General features: G+C 37.5%; 1 protein-coding gene across 1 annotated transcript in view; it reads right to left on the reverse strand.

Annotated features, from left to right (window-relative positions):
- Nucleotides 1-20,591, reverse strand: part of LOC122894505 — a 102,028-nt gene that overhangs the window by 60,931 nt on the left and 20,506 nt on the right. The window lies entirely within an intron of this gene.

Here is a 20,591-nt window from a genome sequence, read left to right on the forward strand (position 1 = left end):
AAAAATGTTCCATGCTCATGGACTGGAAGAACAAATATTGTGAAAATGTCTATGCTACCTAAAGCAATCTACACATTTAATGCAATCCCTATCAAAATACCATCTTTTTTTTTTTTCAAAGAAATGGAACAAATAATCCTAAAATTTATATGGAACCAGAAAAGACCTCGAATAGCCAGAGGAATGTTGAAAAAGAAAGCCAAAGTAGACAGCACAATTCCAGACTTCAAGCTCTATTACAAGGCTGTAATCATCAAGACAGTATGGTACTGGCACAAAACAGACACATAGATCAATGGAACAGTATAGAGAGCCCAGAAATGGACCCTCAACTCTATGGTCAGCTAATCTTCAACAAATCAGGAAAGAATGTTCAATGGAAAAAAAACAGTCTCTTCCATAATGGTGTTGCAAAAGTTGGACAGCCACATGCAGAAGGATGAAACTGGGCCATTTCCTTATACCACACACAAAAACAGACTCAAAATGGATGAACAACCTCAATGTGAGAAAGGAATCCATCAAAATTCTTGAGGAGAACACAGGCAGCAACATCTTCAACCTCAGCCGCAGCAACTCCTTCTTAGAAACATCGCCAAAAGCAAGGGAAGCAAGAGCAGAAATAAACTACTGGGACTTCATCAAGATCAAAACTTTTGCTCAGCAAAGGAAATAGTCAACAAAACCAAAAGACAGCTGACAGAATGGGAGAAGATATTTGCAAATGACATATCAGATAAAGGGCTAGTATCCAAAATCTATAAAGAACCTAACAAACTCAACATCCAAAGAACAAACAATCCAAACATGAAATGGGCAGAAGACATGAACAGACATTTCTGCAAAGAAGACAACCAGATGGCCAACAGACACATGGAAAAGTGCTCAACATCACTCACCATCAGGGAAATACAAATCAAAACCACAGTGAGATATCACCTCATACCAGTCAGAATGGGAAACAACAGACGTTGGCGAGGATGTGGAGAAAGAGAAACCCCCTTACACTCTTGGTGGGAATGAAATCTGGTAAAGCTACTCTGGAAAATGTATGGAGGTCCTCAGAAAGTTGAAAACAGAGCTACCCTATGACCCAGAAATCACACTACTTGGTATTTACCCTAAAGATACAAATGTAGTGATCCAAAGGGGTATGTGCATCCTAATGTTTATAGCAGCAATATCCACAATAGCCAAACTATGGAAAGAACCTAGATGTCCATCAACAGATGAGTAGATAAAGAAGATGTGGTATATATATACAATGGGATACTATTCAGTCATCCAAAAAAAAAAAAAAAACCGAGATCTTGCCATTTGCAACACCATGGATGGAACTAGAGGGTATTATGCTGAGCAAAATAACTCAATCAGAGAAAGACAATTATCATAAGAACTCTCTGATATGAGGAATTTGAGAGGGAGGGCCGGGGAGGTACAGGGGGCAGGAAGGCAAAAAATGAAACAAGATGGGATCGGGAGGGAGATAAACCATAAGAGACTCTTAATCTCAGGAAACTAACTGCGAGTTCCTGGGCCTGGGGATAGGGACAGTGTGGCTGGGTTATGGACATTGGGAAGGGTATGTGCTATGGTGAGTGCTGTGAAATGTGTAAGACTGATGATTCACAGACCTGTACCCCTGAAGCAAATAATACATTATATGTTAATAAAAAATATGAAGAATTTAACTGGACCACTTTCTTATATAATACGCAAAAATAAATTTAAAATGGATGAAAAACATACATGGGAGACAGGGACCATCAAAATCCTAGATGAGAACACAGCCAGAAACCCCTTTGACCATGGCTGTAGCAAATTCTTTTTTTTTTTTTTTTAAGATTTTATTTATTCATTCGACAGACAGAGATCACAAGTAGACAGAGAGGCAGGCAAAGAGAGAGGGGGAAGCAGGCTCCCCACTGAGCAGAGAGCCTGATGCGGCGCTCGATCCCAGGACCCTGAGACCATGACCTGAGCCAAAGGCAGAGGCTTCAACCTACTGAGCCACCCAGGCACCCCTGTAGCAAATTCTTATTAAACAAAATGAACTACTGGGATTTCACCAGGATAAAAAACTTATGCACAGCAAGGAGAACAAAACTAAAAAGACAATTTCCAGAATGGGAGAAGATATTTGGCAACAACATATCTGAAAATGGGTTAATATCTAAAATCTATAAAGAACTTAAACTCAACACCCAAAAAACAAATAAAGCAATTAAGTAATGAGCTGAAGACACAAATGGACATTTTTTCATAGACATACAGATGGTAACAGACACATGAAAAGATGCTTAACATCACAAATCAGGGAAATACAAATCAAAACCAAAATGAAATACCACCTCATGCCTGTCAGAACGGCTAAAATTAATCACACAGGAAAAAACAGATGTTGGAGGGGATGAAGAAAAAGAGGAACCCTCTTACACTGCTAGTGGGAATGCAAACAGGTACAGCCACTCTCGAAAGTAGTATGGAAGTTCCTCAAAAAGTTACAAATACAACTACCCTATGACCCAGGAATTGCATTATTAGGTATTTACCCCACAAAATACAGAAACACTAATTCAAAGGGATACATGCACCCCAATGTTTATAGCAGCAATATCTACAATAGCCAAATTATGGAAATGGCCCAAGTGTTCACTGACTGATGAATAAGATATGCCGTATGATCATTTGCAATATTTCTCCCTGTCTGCCCTTTTCCCCTTATGTTGCAAGTGAGCTTAGTAGTAAAATAGGTCGAACTATATTAGAAGCTAGCTAGAATTTGAGGCTAAGACTTTATTTTTTAAATTTTGTGGAAGAGGAGAGCACCATCATGTAAGGGGGTAGCTTCTGACTCATCACCTACATGAACTAGGGTCCCCAAATTCCACACATGGGTTAAGGAATAGTGGATAAACAATGGCCAAAGGGCATACTAACATAGTCCAAGAAACAGGAGAAAGGCAGCTGGGTCACTGAATGTCCTATTTTCACACACTGAGGCATGCTGGGATCAAGGCCCAGGTTCTGCATCCCAGTGAAGGGACTGCTCTTTCCTTGCCCAGGAGTTCTATCCCTGGTCAATGGAATACAGAGGGTGGTTGGTACCCAACAGTCTGAATTTGTGGGCCAGCTATATACAGGAGTCTAGAAGTGAAAGATTGGCAAAATATTTTGGGTGCCTGAATGTAACTAGATTTCTCCAGCTTCAAAAATGTTCATGATTTCTAAATCAGCACTAGTAACAAATTATCTATGAACTGTCTAAATAGTTTTGACTGAATTTCAAAGTCAAATATAATATTATCCACAATTTCCCTTTCCTTAGTTGAAATATGTTAACACTCATTAAAGATGTGTTTGATTAAATCATGTAAGAGACACGCGTAAACATACCAAATGTGTTTGTGTGTGTGTGTGCGTGTGCGCGCACCCACATACTTAGAAGATTAGAGACACTGATGTTTTCACAAATAAAGGGAAGGATAAAGAACTGTGCTAGGACCATAAAAATGTGTTATGTTTTTAAAAAAAAAAAGTACTCTAACCTTTTCTTTAAAAAAAATGTAAGGCTTATAATTAGCCATGATCATTCACATTTAAGCATTCATTTTAGGTTCAGTATGATTATAGTAATAAATAAATTTTATTTCTTGTAGTATAAGCAGAAAAATTTAGACTTAGGGTAATTAAATTGATGTGATACTACATTCTCATTACTAGGAAATGCCAATCCTGTTAGACTCTCTTATAAAAAGAAAGTTTTTGTCTTTCAATTTTAAGTAACAATATGAAGAATAAAGAGATAATCTCACACATTTTCACTAAGAAGTTTTGGTAAAAGCCTAAAACTGTCAGAAACTATTACCACAAATGGAGCCTGGCATTTCAAAGAAAGAAAAGATTTAATTTGATTTCAAAAGATAAATTGAAATAGAAACCATGGAGATGGAAATCTTGCACTCCTACTGAAACAGAGGAAGGGTTTTTCATAGTAATTATTTTCATTTTTAGTGTACTGCATTCTGAAAAGAAAGTATTATCTGTACACCTAACAAGTGAGGGAAGGGGAATCAGCATGCAGGTTTGAAAAAAAAATGTTACAGAAATTCACCTAAGCTATTTCAAGAACTAGAAGATGTGTTTTCTTTGAGGCCCCTAAAAATGTAATTCTAAAGAGGAGGTTTAAATTAAAAATTCCAGGTTTATAACAGACCTAATTCCTCTAAAATTTTCTTCCTTTCCCCTTTAGTGATGCTTGTGGGAAACTTTTTTTCTTAAAAGCAACTGACTCTATTGATTCACAGTCAAAAGCCAGAGTTATTCTCTGGTCTGACTGCTCCATTAACTTGAAGGGGAGACACTAGCATTAACTGAAGCTTTTCACCATCCTTCCTGCCAGTCTGTTTTGGAAGAGATATGTCTAGAGAGAAAAATCAAAGAAATTGTTGTCCAAAAGAAGAATGAGGAGGATAATGCAAATAGGGTATTTGTTTGGGAAAATAATTTCATCTCTGACTCTAATCTCAAAATATTGAAAGTAATGAACTTTTTTTTTTTCAATTCCTCAAAAACCAGCTTTTAAGATGCAGTTAAAAGGGAACTAAACACCACCCTTATGCCCTCGACACAGGAAAGCAATTGGAGTTGAAAAACTGCAGTCATTATATTTCAACTGTTTTAAAATAATATAATGGTCTTTAGACACTAAATATTCAAGTCAACATCTTTAATTTTTCCCTCTTCTACCCACTTGAAAAGGATGATGTAGCAAGATAGACAGAATATCCTAATATTTTATTAAATATAAGATCATGAGCAAATCATTTATAAGGGAAAGAACATGGTTATATCAAAGTCATACCCTGTGTTACACTTTATCATGCCCTAAAATTAGAGAACCAAATGATATACAGACTTCATAGCAGTTAGTGAGTTTGAAAACGGTTAAACAGTAAGACGTTGCAAGTACAGCGGCATCCAGGCAGATGATACAGGCACATGAGTAAGAGACACAGTCACAGAAGAGACATGCAGAAGCACACGACAGGGGAAAGACAGACAATTTGCAGATGTGCTGGAAGGAAACAAAACGTCCAGCAAAAGCCAGTGGCATAAAAATTGTCCTGATAAAATGGAAGTGAATTATGTCCCAAAGGAGAATGGCTTAGGACAAAAACAGTAAGGACACCAAGAGCTGATCAGCATGGCTTCGGGATGAACGGGGAACACCCTACCAGACTATGGTGACCCATATTCTATGTCCACAGTGTAAAAGATGAAGTAGGGAGCAGATCTTAACAGCCACATTTTGGTGAAAGCCTATCACATGCCAGACATTATCCTAAGTGCTTTATATACATTACTTCATTTGACCCTCACAACTACCCTGCAACTCAGACATTAGTAGCTCATTTTATAAAGACACTGATTTGAACCACCTAAGGAATTCCTATCAAATCATGCTATACCACCATGACTCAGTGATTCTGACTCCACTGGATTTTCCAAGGATATCATGCTACTTTTGGGGGGGGTAAGATATTATTATTATTATTATTATTATTATTATTATTATTATTTTAGAGGAGGAAGAGAGAGGGTGTACAAGCAAGGGGAAAGGCAGAAGGAGAGAATCTCAAGCAGATTCTCTACTGAGCCTTGGGCCAGGTGCAGGGCTTGACCCCATGACCATGAGATCATGACTTGAGCCAAATCAAAGAGTCAGAGGCTTCACTGACTGAGCCAACCAGGCGCCCCAGGATATCGTGCTACTTTTTAGAGGCTAGCACTATGGCAGCGTTCAGCCATATGTGTAGTCATACTGCATGTTCATGTCCACACTTTAAGTATATTTCTCTTCTTGAATAAGTCAGATTTTATTTTGCAGTGGTATCCATTTTGAGAATTTTTTAATTAATATGTTTCCATCAAGGAAGAGAAAAATTCCTCCTAAGTATTTTAGAAGCATAAAATGGAGGAAACAAATTTTTCTACTCTTTTTAGTAAATCTTTAAGAAACCTGAAACAATTTTCTTGCTGTTTCTCCTTCCTTCACCCTCCAGGACACCTTTAGTGGCCAATATAAGAACGGAGGCATCATAAAATAGAACAAAGGCCTATTTTTCATTTTACCTCTTAGGAAATTTTTCCAAATAAAACATAGTAAATACTCCATATAGAGAAAACAATTAGTAGTACTATTACTACTTAGTAGAAAAAATTTTGAAAAGTTTTTCACCAAAAATTTTAAAATGGTTAAATTAATTTACCTAGTTCATTTATTGACAAAGACTTTTTCAGTTAGGTTAATGGTAAAGGTTTTCCTTAGGTTTATAATTCTGTTCATCTTAGGTCAAATTATAGAGTACATGATATGATAAAATCATTTTATCAAAAATATGATAGTGGCAAAGGTATACTGAAATTAACAATAGATCCCAATCCCTTAATACATTTAACAAACAAGGTACCATTACATAAACTGGTAAGTTATATTTGGGTATTGAGAAAAATAGTCCTGAAGACTGAATAAAATACTTTTGTGAATTGAGGTTTTCTCCCCCCTCCCCCACCCCCAATTCTTGGCTTTCAAAGAATCGAACAAAACCTGAAGCAAATCTAGTACGTTGTGAGCCAACTGCAAATTTAGAAATAACTTGTAATGGGTGTGATCTTTTAGCATGTAACTTGTAAGTAGGTCATTTGATTTTCTGAATTCCTATGTCAGCTAGAGTCCAGTCAAAAAGCAGAAATAAAACTAGATATTTCAAACAGATTATTTAGTATAGGAATTTGGTTTCACTGTTGTTAAAGCTATCAGAGAAAAAGAATTTGATGTAATTCAGACATAGCTGCAGGAAACTGCTACAACCTCAGGATTAGACTTAAAGGGCAGAGGTAGATCTGCCCAAACCTAGAGGCTCAGAAGAGGGGCCCCATTGAGCTGGCACCTAGACGTCTGGGGAAGAGTTGGTATTCTCAAACACAGTACCTCTTAGGAGAGTAGGGAATGGCAGGGTTGTTTTTGTGGTACTCTAGAACCAACCAACCAACTAACCAGCCACCCCCTAAAAAAACAAAAGCAAACAAACAATCAGACACTCACAACAACAACAAACCACACAAAGCAAAACTAGAGGATCAACCACCATAGTTGGGGTGTCACTGGTAAGTATAAAGAAATCAAGAATTCCCTTTCTCCCCCTCTTCCTACCATCTAGTATTCCCTAGAAGCCAGCTAGCAGACATAATTCTGAATCCCAGCCCCTGTATCCTACAGAAGAGGGGAGTTGAGTTTAGGAACAAGAAACAGTAGAAATAGCACTTGTTATTATATGTAAGTTCTGTAACAAAGCTATTCTACATTTTTATATAAATAAGGTTTCCATCTGTCCCACCTATGGAAATAGAAATTAGTATTCTTTATTCTATAATATTCATTTACAGGTATATGAACTAAAATTAATTAATGAAGATGCATTTCCAATAAAATTCTGAGTAACCATTATTTCCCAAATTCATCATTTATATTTATGCTGCTTTGATCAATTGTGAATAATGATGACAATCAAGAAGAAAATTTAACATTTAGAGCCATGTTGCCACTGGAAATTTAATTTTACTTGTATATTAATAATTTCCTGCAAACAAAATATAATCAATGAAAGACTTCCAAGCATAAAACCATATTATCTTAGAAAAAAACTGGAACAAATGGAAAGGAATATAAGTTCAAAAAAGGAAAAGAAATGATTAAAAAAGTTTTGACTACTGACATGAATATAACCATTTATATATTTTTAAATTACGGCTTATCAATGTTATATCTAAAGTTTTTAGATACATTAAAAACATTTATTGGAGGAGCACCAGGTAGCTCAGTAGGTTAAATGTCTGCCTTCGGCCCAGGTCATGATCTCAGGAGTCCTAGGATCCAGCCTGCTCTGGCTCCCTGTTTCTCCCTCTTCCTGCCCCTCCCACAACTTGAGCACTTGTATACTCTGTCTCACATAAATAAATTCTTTAAAAATTTACTGGATATATGTAAATTTTATTTGAATTGGCAACATTTATAATATTCTGAAAATTATATTCACAGCTACCTAAAGTTATAAAAAAATTAAATCTGTCTTAAAATATGTGAGCATAGGTTTTTGTTTCTAAATTTTCATTAGAGGTAAGCAAGCAAAAGGTTCAAAGACCCCAGAAATAGTGTTTATGTGATTATTCTCTGATAGTGTGCTCCTCTTTTTCAACTCCATGTCCTTCATCTCCCAGTCTACCTAGAGACCTTTCCTTTTCTAATTTCTCCTATTCTCTTTGATTGCTATTTTTTTACTTTTGCATATCTTCCCCACTATGCCCACCCAGTCAATGCAGTAAGAGAAATCTGTCATCTCATCAGCTAAGAAACATCAACTTTCTTGGAGTCTCTTCTCACATCAAAGCTTTTGACCTTTCTGATGTGTTTTAATTCCAGAAGATAGGTTCCAAGATGAGAACGTAAAAGGCTAAAACATTAGTATGTAAGTATATTCTTCTAAGACAAGACCTTTTAAACAGCTCCTTAAAAAAAAAGAAAAAAAAAGTGAAATTTAATTCTTCAAGAACAGATTAGGAACTATAAGAATAATCAGAAGAACAAATTGGTTCTATTAAATAACTTGGCAGTTAATTAGCTTCAGTATCTGCCTAATTCCACTTCACCAAAACCTGCCAAATGAGAACTGTCTAAAGAAGGTAAAAAGTTGCTCTTCAGAACTCCCTCACTCAAGAAGCAACCCTCAAGAGTGGGTAAATATTCTTTAGAGTAAGAAACTTTTAAGTACCAGTCCTTTAACTCTCATTTTTGTCCAGATGATCTATTCAATGAAATTTCAAAATTATGTTGTATCTATACTATAAAACTATACAAAAATAATACTATACAACATAACTTCAAAATTATGTTGTATCAGCTAAATATTTATCATCAATATCAATTCAACTGCTAATTTCCTAAACTATTTGTTGACTGGCATAAATATACGTACTCAAAACTATGTACTAGAATGCAAGCATTTACATCTACTTAAATTTTAACAAAAGATGTAAGACTATACTAACCACATTTTTTTTAAGATTTTTTTTTTATCCATTTGAGAGAGAGAGAGTGAGAGGGAGAGCATGGGGGGTGGCGAACTGCAGGAGAGGGAAAAGAAGTCTCGAAGCAGGAAACCTAATGTGGCCTCAATCCCAGGACCCTGAGATCATGACCTGAGCTGAATGCAGACACTTAACTGACTAAGCCACCCAGGAGCCCCTATACTAACTATTTTAAAAGATAGTTTGTTTGTTTTTTCCTGCAGGTAGCTGCATCTTGAAGCAGGATAACACATCACACTACACCTTGCATACAGAAGGTCAATCGCAAAAATTCATTTTGTGGCAGCACAACAGGTAATTTCTCAATCAGATCCTTCTCACCTCATCTAAATAGGGAGGTTAGAAATAACCATCAGATGTTTTAATGCTGAGACTATACAATTTTATACAAGTAAAAGGTTAGCTGGTCTAGGGGTCTATAATTCATTTCATTATAATTACATTTCATTGCCTGTGGCTTTTCCAATAACTAAAAGAACAGTGTCAGTATTAAACAAGAGCTATGAAAAAAATGTCAGATGCCTCACCAAAGAAACATCAAATTAGAGTAGGAAACACTGTCAAAAGTTAGCTCCCTGAGTGAATACCGGAATATTTGCAGGAATATAGGCACTTCTAATACATTATAAAATGAAATAATTTGTCTTGAGATTTTCAAATTTTGTCCACTTTAGGTCAAATAGGAATATATAGCACAAAAAGTCATAACTGGAGTCAGACTGGTAAGCTCTCAGAAGCCACATACTTCTATATATTTGGAAGTGAATCCCTTTTCAAGTCAGTCCCAGGACCTTATTTTTATGAGACCATATTTTGTTCACATTATTTTACTGACCATATTTTGTTCACATTATTTTACTTGTTAAACTTCAGTCAATGGAGACACTAATTTTAGGAATCCCAAGGCAGGGATAACCAATAATCCTCTATTAGTGGCAGTAAAAACTTGGTAAATAGCATTATTCAGAAGAGATTCAGTAGTCTGAGGAAAGGTTAGGCACTCAAAACCCAAAAATTAAAGTATTCCCTCCCCAAAATGTTTAACAGCTAAACAATGAATTACTTGTTTTCCCCCAACAAAGAGTCAAATGTCATCTCTCCAAATATCCTGCAAACAATACATTCTTTTCCCTATCGATTCTCCATACTCTTTCTCCTCTAACTTATAGAAAGAAGTTAAACATGAACTGTTCAGCTTTGTATAACACTGAATAGTAAAGAACTATTGTGTATATTCTCCTTGGACTATTTTTTTCTGACATTTTTTTAAACATCTCACTAAACCATGTTCCACATTCAAGTTAGTTGGTTTAAACTCATTTTAACCAATGTTATCCAACATGGTGGACAAGTAAACTCAGATAAGTGGTTAAGTTTTTTTTTTTTTTAATTAACATATAATGTATTGTTTATAATACATTCTGTGATTTATAATACAGTCTGTGATTTATCAGTCTTATAAAGCAGCCAGCACACACAACACATACCATTCCCAGTGTCCATCTCCCAGCCACCTCACCCCTCAACCCTCCTCTCCTCCAGCAACCCTCAGATTAAAGGTCCTAAAGATTAAGAGTTTCTTATGGTTTGTCTCCCTCTCTGGTTTCATCTTGTTTCATTTATTCCTCTTTCCCTATGATCCTCTGCCTTATTTCTTAAATTCTGCAAATCAGCAAGATCATATGATAAAGGTCTTTCTGATTGACTTATTTCACTTAGAATAATACCCTCTAGTTCCATCCATGTCAATGCAAATGACTAGATATTTTTGATGGCTGAAAAATATTCCATTGTGTGTGTATGGAATATATACATACACACATACATCTTTATCCATTCATCTGTTAATGGACATCTTTCCATAGCTTGGCTTTTGTGGACATTGTGGTTATAAACACTGGGGTGCAGGTGTCCTTTCAGATCCCAACATTTTTATCTCTGAGGTAAATATCCAGTAATGTAATTGCTGGGTCTTGGGTTAGCTTTATTTTCAACTTTTTGAGGAACCTCTGTACTGCTTTCCAGAGCAGCTACACCAGCTTGCATTCCCAAGTGGTTACGTTTTTAATTATTATCCTTTACTTGAAACTTCCATTTTTCTGACCTAAGTTGTACACAAAACATTAGGTTTAGGCTTTAACTAGTTTTCCAAAAGGCAATGCAAAAATTTATTATACTAAATGCTCTCTCGGTGCTAAACACCTCAAATAGTCTATGTTCTCTATGTACTACATGTACCATTACCAGATTGTGCTTATAAAAAAATTAGTATTGCCCATCTGTCTCTAAAGGCTGAAGTGGATGCTATGCTATGCAAATACCCCCATTCTCAACCAAGGCACTATTTACCCAGATGCTGAAAGTTTCATCTGTTGACTGCTCATACCTCACAACTGAGTCTTTCCTTCTGAATTATCCTCATCCCAATAGTGTTTCTTGGCTTCTGGGAAGTTGGCAACATAGGAAGATCCTAAGTTCACCTCATCTCACAGACACATCTAGGTAACACATCGGTGCAACTAACCCTGAAAACAACTTAAGGAGTAGCAGAACAGACATTCCACAGTTAATCCTAAAGCAGAGGCTAAATCAAAAAGGGCAGGAAATATGGGAACCACACTCCCAGTTAGACTAATCACAAAAAGGAAAGACATCACAAGCACAGAGAAGGTAGAGGAGCAGACCTCACACAGATACCCAGGACACTGGGACCTGTGCTGGGAAGACAAGTCCTCATAACACGTGGCTTTGAAAACCACTGGGGTTTAACTCTAAGTTTTTTCAATCAGTGAGGCCTGAACTATGGGAGAGCTGAAGGGCAATAAGAAACTGAGTCCCCATTCTTAAAGAACCAACATAATAACCCCATTGAGATACAGCATAGAAGCAGTAGTCTGAAAAGCACCTAGGGTGCTAAGGACTTTTATTTACTAATCTCAGAATGTGCACTAGAGAGGCAGGAATCAGACTTCTCCAAGACAAAAGAATTGGCAGGCACCATCTTTCCCACCCCCAATCAAGACAGCCAGACCCTTGTGGGAACCAGTGCAAATATACTCCACCAATCTTGCTTGTGTACCCTGCCTCCCTCCTCCCCAGCATTCTCCTGCTGATTGCCCCATCCAACCCATTCCACTCTAAATGAGCACCTCTAAAGCAGCTCCTGCTGCATCACATCCTGCAAGCAACCATGGCTGGGACCGGCACCATTCCGAAGTGACCCCTGACCTAGGGAGAAGAACCACACACATCAGTTCCACTGCTGCCCCAGAAATAGGCTGGAAGCAGACATCTGATCTGACTGCCAGCCCCACCCATCAGTAAAAGCCACTCACCAGACAAGTCAAGAAGAGTATCCTGACGGTCAATACTACTGCTTTGAGTGCAGGCTGTACCCACCCATGAAAACTCCTCAGGAAATACAAGGAAGGGTGCCCTGTAGCTCCATGTAACCACAGACCCAGCAAACAGGCTAAATGCAGGCATCTGGTTGAACAGCTGACCCTGACAAACTGTAAGCCTAAAACAGTCTGAGGCTCGCTCCCTTAACAGCACAGGGACCAAACCCTGCCCACAACAGGCAAAGTGGGCAACTGCAGCCAACTGGATTGAAGGCAAAGACAGTTCAGCCACAATGGTAAGGCACATATATATCCTCATATAGGGGATATACCTGAAGCACCCCATTCTAGTGAACAGAGAATATTGCACATAGGGCATCCCAGGACCTCCTCTTCCTAAGGCCATTACTTCCAAGATCAGAAAATGTAGATGACTTTCTTAATACCCGAAAACCATTAAACAAAATGAGAACATGGAAGAATAAGTCCCAAATGAAGGAATAAGACAAAACCACAGCAAAAGAGCTAAATAAAACAAATAAGCAATATGCCTGATAATTCAAAGTAATGGTCATAAAGATGGACTTGAAAAAATGGTGGAGGATCTGTGTGAGAACTTCAAGAGATAGACTATATAAAAAAGAACCAGAGATAAAGAATAACAAATTAAAAATACACTAGAGGGAACTATAAAATATAATGAGCCTGGTGGTGGATATTATGGAGGGCATGTATTGCATGGAGCACTGGATGTGGTACATAAACAATGAATTTTGGAACACTAAAAAAATTTCAATTTAATTTAAAAAAACAAAAAATAAAATATAATGAAAACTTACATCCAACAAACTGGACAACCTAGAAAAAATTGATGAATTCCTAGAAACCTGTAACCTACCAAAACTGAAGCAGGAATAGAAAATCTGAAGAGACCAATTATTAGCAATGAAATAGAATTGGTATTCAAAAAATACCCAACAAAGTCCAGGACCAGATGACTTCACAGGTGAATATAACCAAACATTTACAGAAGAGTTCATATTTATTCTTCTCCAACTATTCCAAAAAATAGAGGGGCGCCTGGGTGGCTCAGTGGGTTGAGCCGCTGCCTTCGGCTCAGGTCATGATCTCGGAGTCCTGGGATCGAGTCCCGCATCGGGCTCTCTGCTCGGCGGGGGAGCCTGCTTCCTCCTCTCTCTCTGCCTGCCTCTCTGTCTACTTGTGATCTCTCTCTGTCAAATAAATAAATAAAAAATCTTTAAAAAAAAATAGAATAAGAGCTTCCAAATTCATTGTATAAGGTGGGCATTGTCCTACTATCCAAACCTGATAAAGACACAAACAAACAAACAAAAAGAAGGAGGAGGAGGTGGAAAACAAGAACTGTAGGCCAATATCTGATGAACACAAGTGCAAAAATCTTCAACCAAATATTAGCAAACTGACTCCAACAATACATTTACAAAATCATTCACCATCATCAAGTGGGGTTTAGTCCACAGATTAAAGGGGGGTTTCAATATTCATAAGTCAATGTGCTACATCACATGAACAAAGATAAAAACTATATGATCATTTCAACAGATGCAGTAAAAGCATTCAACAAAGTACATAATTCATGATAAAACCCTTCAACAAACTAGGTTCAGAGGAAACATACTTCAACATAATAAAGTCCATACATGAAACGCCCACAGCTAACATCAAATGCAATTGAGGAAGAACGGAGAGCTTTCCCCAACGGAGAGCTTTCCCCTCTAAGATTAAGAGCCACATAAGGATGTCCACCCTCACCACTTTCACCCAACATAGTACTGGAAGTCCTAGCCAAAGCAATCCTACACGAATAAGCATCCAAACTGGTAAAGAAGTAAAACTCACTGTTTGCAGATGACATGTTTGTGTGTGGGTGGGTGTGTATACATAACCCTTAAATCTCCACCAAAAAAACTACTAGAACTGATAAATGAATTCAGTAAAGCTGCAGGATACAAAAATCAATTTACAGAAATCCACTGCATTCCTATACACTCATAATGAAGCAACAGGAAGAGAAATCATGGAAGAAAATCCCTTTATAATTGCCCCCTAAATAATATAGTACCTAGGAATAAACTTAACCATGGGATAAAAAACCTATACTCTGAAAACTATAAAACACTGATGAAAGAAGCTGAAGATGACATAAACAAATGGAAAGATATCCATGCTTGTGGATTAGGAAAACCATTATTATTAAACTGTACATATTACATAAAGCAAGATATAGATTTAATATAATTCCTAACTAAATACCAATAGCACTTTTCACAGAACTAGAATAAGTTATCCTAAAATTTGTAGGAAACCACAAAAGACCCTGACTAGGCAAAACAATCAGGGCTGGGATGGGGGTGGAGGGATGTGGAATATACCTCAAAGTTGTAATAATCAAAACACTATGGTATTGGCACAAAAACAGACACAAAGGTCAATAGAACAGAGCCCAGAAATAAACCTCTGTTTTTATAGCAATTAATCTACAACAAAAGGAGGCAAAAATATACAATAGGAAAAAGTCTAAACAAATGGTGTTGAGAAAAGTGGGCACCTACATGCAAAAGAATGAAACTGGATCACTTTCTCATATGAAACACAAAAATAAACTCAAAATGGATTAAATGCCTAAATGGGAGACCTGAAACCATAAAATGCCTAGAAGAAAACACAGGAAGTAATTTCCTTGATACCAGCTATAGAAGTATTTTTCTAGATATGTCTCCTCTGACAAGGGAAACAAAAGCAAAATTGAACTATTGGAAGTACACCAAAATAAAATGCTTTTGGGCGCCTGGGTGGCTTAGTCAGTTAAGCAGCTGCCTTCAGCTCAGTTCATGATCTCAGGGTGCTAGGATCAAGCCCTGCATCAGGCTCCCTGCTCAGCGGGTATATAAGTATATACCCTATTGAGTATAATGCTTCCCCCCCACCTGTGCACTCTTTCTTTCTCTGTCAAATAAATAAATAAAATCTTTGGGGAAAAAAATCTTTTGCAGAGCAAAGGAAATCCTCAGCAAAACAAAAAGGCAAACTACTGAATGGGAGAATAAATTTGCAAATAATAACCAAAATATATGAAGAATTTACACAGTTCAACACCAAAAAAAAAAAAAAAAACCAACACCAAACACTTCAAATAATCCAATTTTAAAAATGGGCAGAAAACATGAATATTTTTTCTAAAGAAGACAGATGCCCAACATGTGAAAAGATGCTCAACATCACTAATCATCAGAGAAGTGCCAACCAAAACCACAATGAGAGATCACCTTATACATGTCAGAATGGCTAAAAATCAAAAACACAAGATATAAATGTTGACAAGGATGCAGAGAAAAGAGAAACCCTGTTGCACTGTTGGTGGGAATGCCAAAGGAAGCAGCCACTGTGGAAACAGTAGGGAGGTTTCCCCCAAAACTGATACAATTGCCATATGGACTAGAACTTCCACTACTATTTACCAAAGAAAACAAGAACACTAACTCAAAAACCCCTGTTTATCATAGTGTTATTTACCACAGCCAAGATATGGAAGCAACCCAAGTGCCCATCAATAGATGAATGGATAAAGATATTACACACACACACACTTCCTCAGTCATGAAAAGAAAAAAAAAAATGAATCTTGACATTGCAACAACATGAATCAACCTCGAGGGTATACTGCTAAGTGAAATAAGTCAGATAAAGACAATTACCAGAGCATTTCACTCATGTGAAATTTAAGGAACAGACAAGGAAAAACAAAACAAAACAAAAACACTCTTAAGTAGAACTGGTGGCTGCCAGAGAAGGGGGGGCGGGGTAGATGTGTGAAATGTGAAATAAAGATTAGGAGTCCATTTATCTTGATGAGCACTGAGAAGTGTATGGAATGTTGAATTACATTGTACAATTGAAACTAATGTAACTAATGCAATGTATTTAAATTATATTTAAATTTAAAAAAGAAAAAGAAAAAGTACCTCCTTGCCTAAGGTCCTGTCCTCTCTCTGAGAAAAATTTGTATCTGCAGCCACACCAGACTGTCATTTACTAAGTTTCTGTTATTACAAGACCCTGTTATCCCCACTACCAGTTCTTTCACAGCATTGCCTCCCTTCAGTTCTAGACTACAGAGAAGAGCTTCTCAGTGATGCCGGACATTTTCTCACCAGAACATTTGATTTTTTTTGGTGAATAGAGTGTCCTCTGGGGCTGGTGAGGTGTTTTTGTTTGTTTGCTTGTTTGTTTGACTTTATGTAGCACATCCACATTAGCATACCTACTTCTCTGAGCCCTTTTTATCCCCTACCATGGTGATTCCAACATTTCTAGTCTGGTCCACTAATAAAGTAGACCATAAAACCACCTCAGAGTAAGGAACCCACTTTATGGGAAAAGAAAGGTATTTGCCCCCACAAATCCACTAATCCTATCATACTTACTATACTACCCAGAAACTGCTGGCTTGATAAAACAACAAAAGAGTATTGGGAAGAAGTATCTGAAGTTCCATCTTAGAGAAAATACCCTATAAGACATGGAACCAGCCTCCAGGATGCAGGTATGCCATCAGTCAATGACCATTATGTTGCTGCTCTATTCCCAACTCTTGGAAAACCGTCAATAGAATAAGAGAGAAGCAGAAATTACCCCACTTACCATCATTACCAGCGACATAGTTGGGGAAAGTCGTGCTTCTTGTAGTACAAGTCTAGGATCTGTGGACCTATAGGTCCTGCTTCCACCACAGTAGAGGACAAGAGTTCCATTAAGTTTTTAAGCTACATATGCTTTCCAGTCCTCGTTGTTTCTTGTGTCAGAAGACTAACAGGCAAGGAAAAGAGTCAGCACCCTGGTAGAGATAATTTATTCTTATCGTTCAACCTAGAGTTACCAAAGGCAGAGAAAAACATGCTTGGCATTGAGATAAAGTACCAGACACCTGTTAGTAGCCCCTTGCCCAATTTTGGTAGTAAATAGGCAAGTAAAGGAGGTGTTCCCAGAAAAGCACACCCAGGGATAGTCTGGGTTACTCTACCACGTAAGTCAACTAACCAGTAGAGGTGTTAAGGTTATAAAGAATCTAGAACAAATAGTAGAAAAGGAGGATTTGGGGTGTTTTGTTTGCATAGTACTGACACCAAATGCAGTCACTGAGGCTAAAGTACATCTTTGTATTTTCTTTTGCAAATTTCCCTCACTAAAGAAGACTAATTAGAATTTTGGAAAAGTTGACCTCAGATGAAGTAAACTTCTTACACAGATCAAGTGGATTTAAACATACTGTAAAGAGAGCTATGATACACACCATCAAGATACTCCCTTCAGGACCCAGAACTCATTTCCCTGGCTTCCGGTAATATTTCCCACTGAAGGTTCACTTCTGAGCCCTTCCTTGGGGACTTTCAACTACTCACGAGGAACAGTTTTATCCAAGATTATCCCATCCCACAGGACAGCGCACATTGAATGCCAAGTTGGTTAAGGGTTACAAAATCTGGCCCCTTTGCCTCATTTCAAACCAACATTAAAAGAACATTCAGTGCTCCCCTGTGATTGGCTGAAGCACTTGCTACAACTGTTTGAAACAGCAACATTGTTCTTTTTCTTTCCCTGCTCAATCCTGGCTTCCTCATTCTCATAGGACCTACTTCATTCTCATAGGACCTACTGCTAAGAGAACTGGAGAACAAACTCAACACAAATCCCACCTCAGCATCTGTTTCTTGGGCAACGGGACAAAGTCAGTACTGTGATGACCACTGTGCCATACACTATTTTACAATTTACAGAACATTTGTTCCTTGATCGCATGCTCATCACAATTCCAGGAAACAGGATGAGTAGCTATTATTCTTATTTTGTAAATGATAAAACTGAGTTTCAAGGGTATTAATTTCCCAAGCAGGCAGGAAACATTTTTTCTTATTTATATTCCATTTCATTTTGGAAAAATCTTTCCAGATTGATGGAAGAAGAGTTAGGACTAAAATGCAAGTATTCTGAATTCTGCTTTAGTGCACCAAGAAGTAATTAATTACAGAATTTACTATTTTATTTTCTGGTTAAGTCATTCATTCCAAGTAATTACATAATAACCAAAGTCAAAGTTGATTAGAATTATCAATCTTTTTTTTTTTTAAAGGACCAGGCAAATTGAAATGAGGAGTACTGTACTAAATTTTGGAGTTTTCTAGAGTGCCTTCCCACATTGCTCTAGAAAACATTATCTACCCTTAAAAATATAAATCGCCCTGGAGCACAATGTGAAGTCGTTCATATGTGAGGCAGACGATCATCACCCATCTGGATGATGTCTGCCTACCTCTGAAGTTCCCCTGCCCCAGTGTTGGCCAGAGTGAACTCTCTGTGTATCTATGCAGTATGTTAAGTCATACCACTTTAAGCTAAAAGTCTAATGTAGAGAAAACTTCTTTAGTCTTTATGTAATTAAATGAACATATCTCATTTATACAGATGCCACCTTTAAAGGATAACATTCTGGACTCCTGTCATCATCTGTAAGCTTGTCTTTTTGCTTGACAAGCTTATGAAAGGCATATCTATGGGAGTGCTGCCCCTCACTATTCAGTTTAAAAGGCTGTATTCCGAGATGCCTGGATGGCTCAGTTGCTTAAGCATCTGCCTTCAGCTCAGGTCATGATCCCAGGGTCCTGGGATGGAGTCCCACATCAGGCTCCTTGATCACCAGGGAGCCTGCTTTTCCCTCTGCCTTCTACTCTCCTTCTTTGTGCTCTCTGACAAATAAAATCTTAAAAAAATAAAAAATACAAGGTTGTATTCCTTCCAATGACCCTGCTATAGCAAAATGTAGTATGGAACTACTCTCCCAGAATGACTTCAGAACTCAGAGCATATTTTTGAAAGTCATGTCACTTTTTAAAAATTTTGGTAATGAATCCCTATCTTGTAAATATGCATTTCGTTTTTTAAAATTTTGTTACATTAGTTACTATACAGTACATCATTAGTTTTTGATGTAGTATTCTAAGACTCATTGCTTAGTTTTTAAAAAACCACAAAAACTACTTTGAGCCAAGCCCATTGAATAAGGCAAAGGTACTAGTATCATCTGGCAAGAAGGTCTTGCGAAGGAGTTTTTATAAAGTTGCTAATTCTGTGTGAAGCAAGGGAATTGAAGTCACCTGGTATGGAAATCCTCTGACAGGAAAACTATCCCTTTAATGGAGAGGGACTCCCTATGAGCACATTAAATTTTATGTTCAAGAGAAAGCTCATCTCTTCCCTCACTCCCTAAATCCCCAATGGTATTACCTAAAGGAAGTAAAGGCTATTTAGTTCCCTTACTCAGAAATATAAATAAGGAGCAGTCATTCAATAAGATTTCTAGTTACTCTTTTATATGGAATTTTTAAAGATTTGAAAAATTTTGGAACATTTACCACCGCTCCCTATTATTTTTGTTATTCCTGGCTTGTTTTCTTAAAATATAGGGAATAGAAGAAGAAAGGAAAGCAGAGTGTCTGGAAAGAGGGAAATCTGGGAATAAGGTGATGAACTAACAGATTTGGTCCCAGAGCCTGGTACAATGACAGCAAGGAGGTGGGGGTTGGGGGTAAGGGAGGAATGAAAGAAGAGAGGAAAGAATGTCATTATTTATACTCTTCTAGCATAGAGATTGTGCAAGACAGTATGCTCAAAGAATAAGCTATCTCCTCATTTAATTAAGATATTAGAAGAAAAAGTGTATCTATCTACTAACTTACACTAATCTAAAAGCAGCAGCATGCTCTGCAAATACTGTGCAGTAGATAAGCATTTGAGTGACTTAAAGTGTAACCCTAGAAGGGCATATTTACTGTCCCTAGAACTATCAGCACCTATTGATTAGAACATGGCATGAAACCCCTTTAAAACTCTTATCAAACTTGTGTTCTTGGGGTACCTGGGTGGCTCAGTTGGTTAAGCAACTGCCATTTGCTCAGGTCCTAATCCTAGGGTCCAGGGTCTTGCCCCTTGTGATGCTCCCTGCTCAGTGCAGAGTCTATTTCTCCCTGTCCCTCTGCCCCTTCCACTGCTCCCTGCTCTCTCAAATAA

Source organism: Neovison vison, chromosome 13, assembly GCF_020171115.1.
Source record: "Neovison vison isolate M4711 chromosome 13, ASM_NN_V1, whole genome shotgun sequence".
NCBI classification, from domain to species: Eukaryota; Metazoa; Chordata; class Mammalia; order Carnivora; family Mustelidae; genus Neogale; species Neogale vison.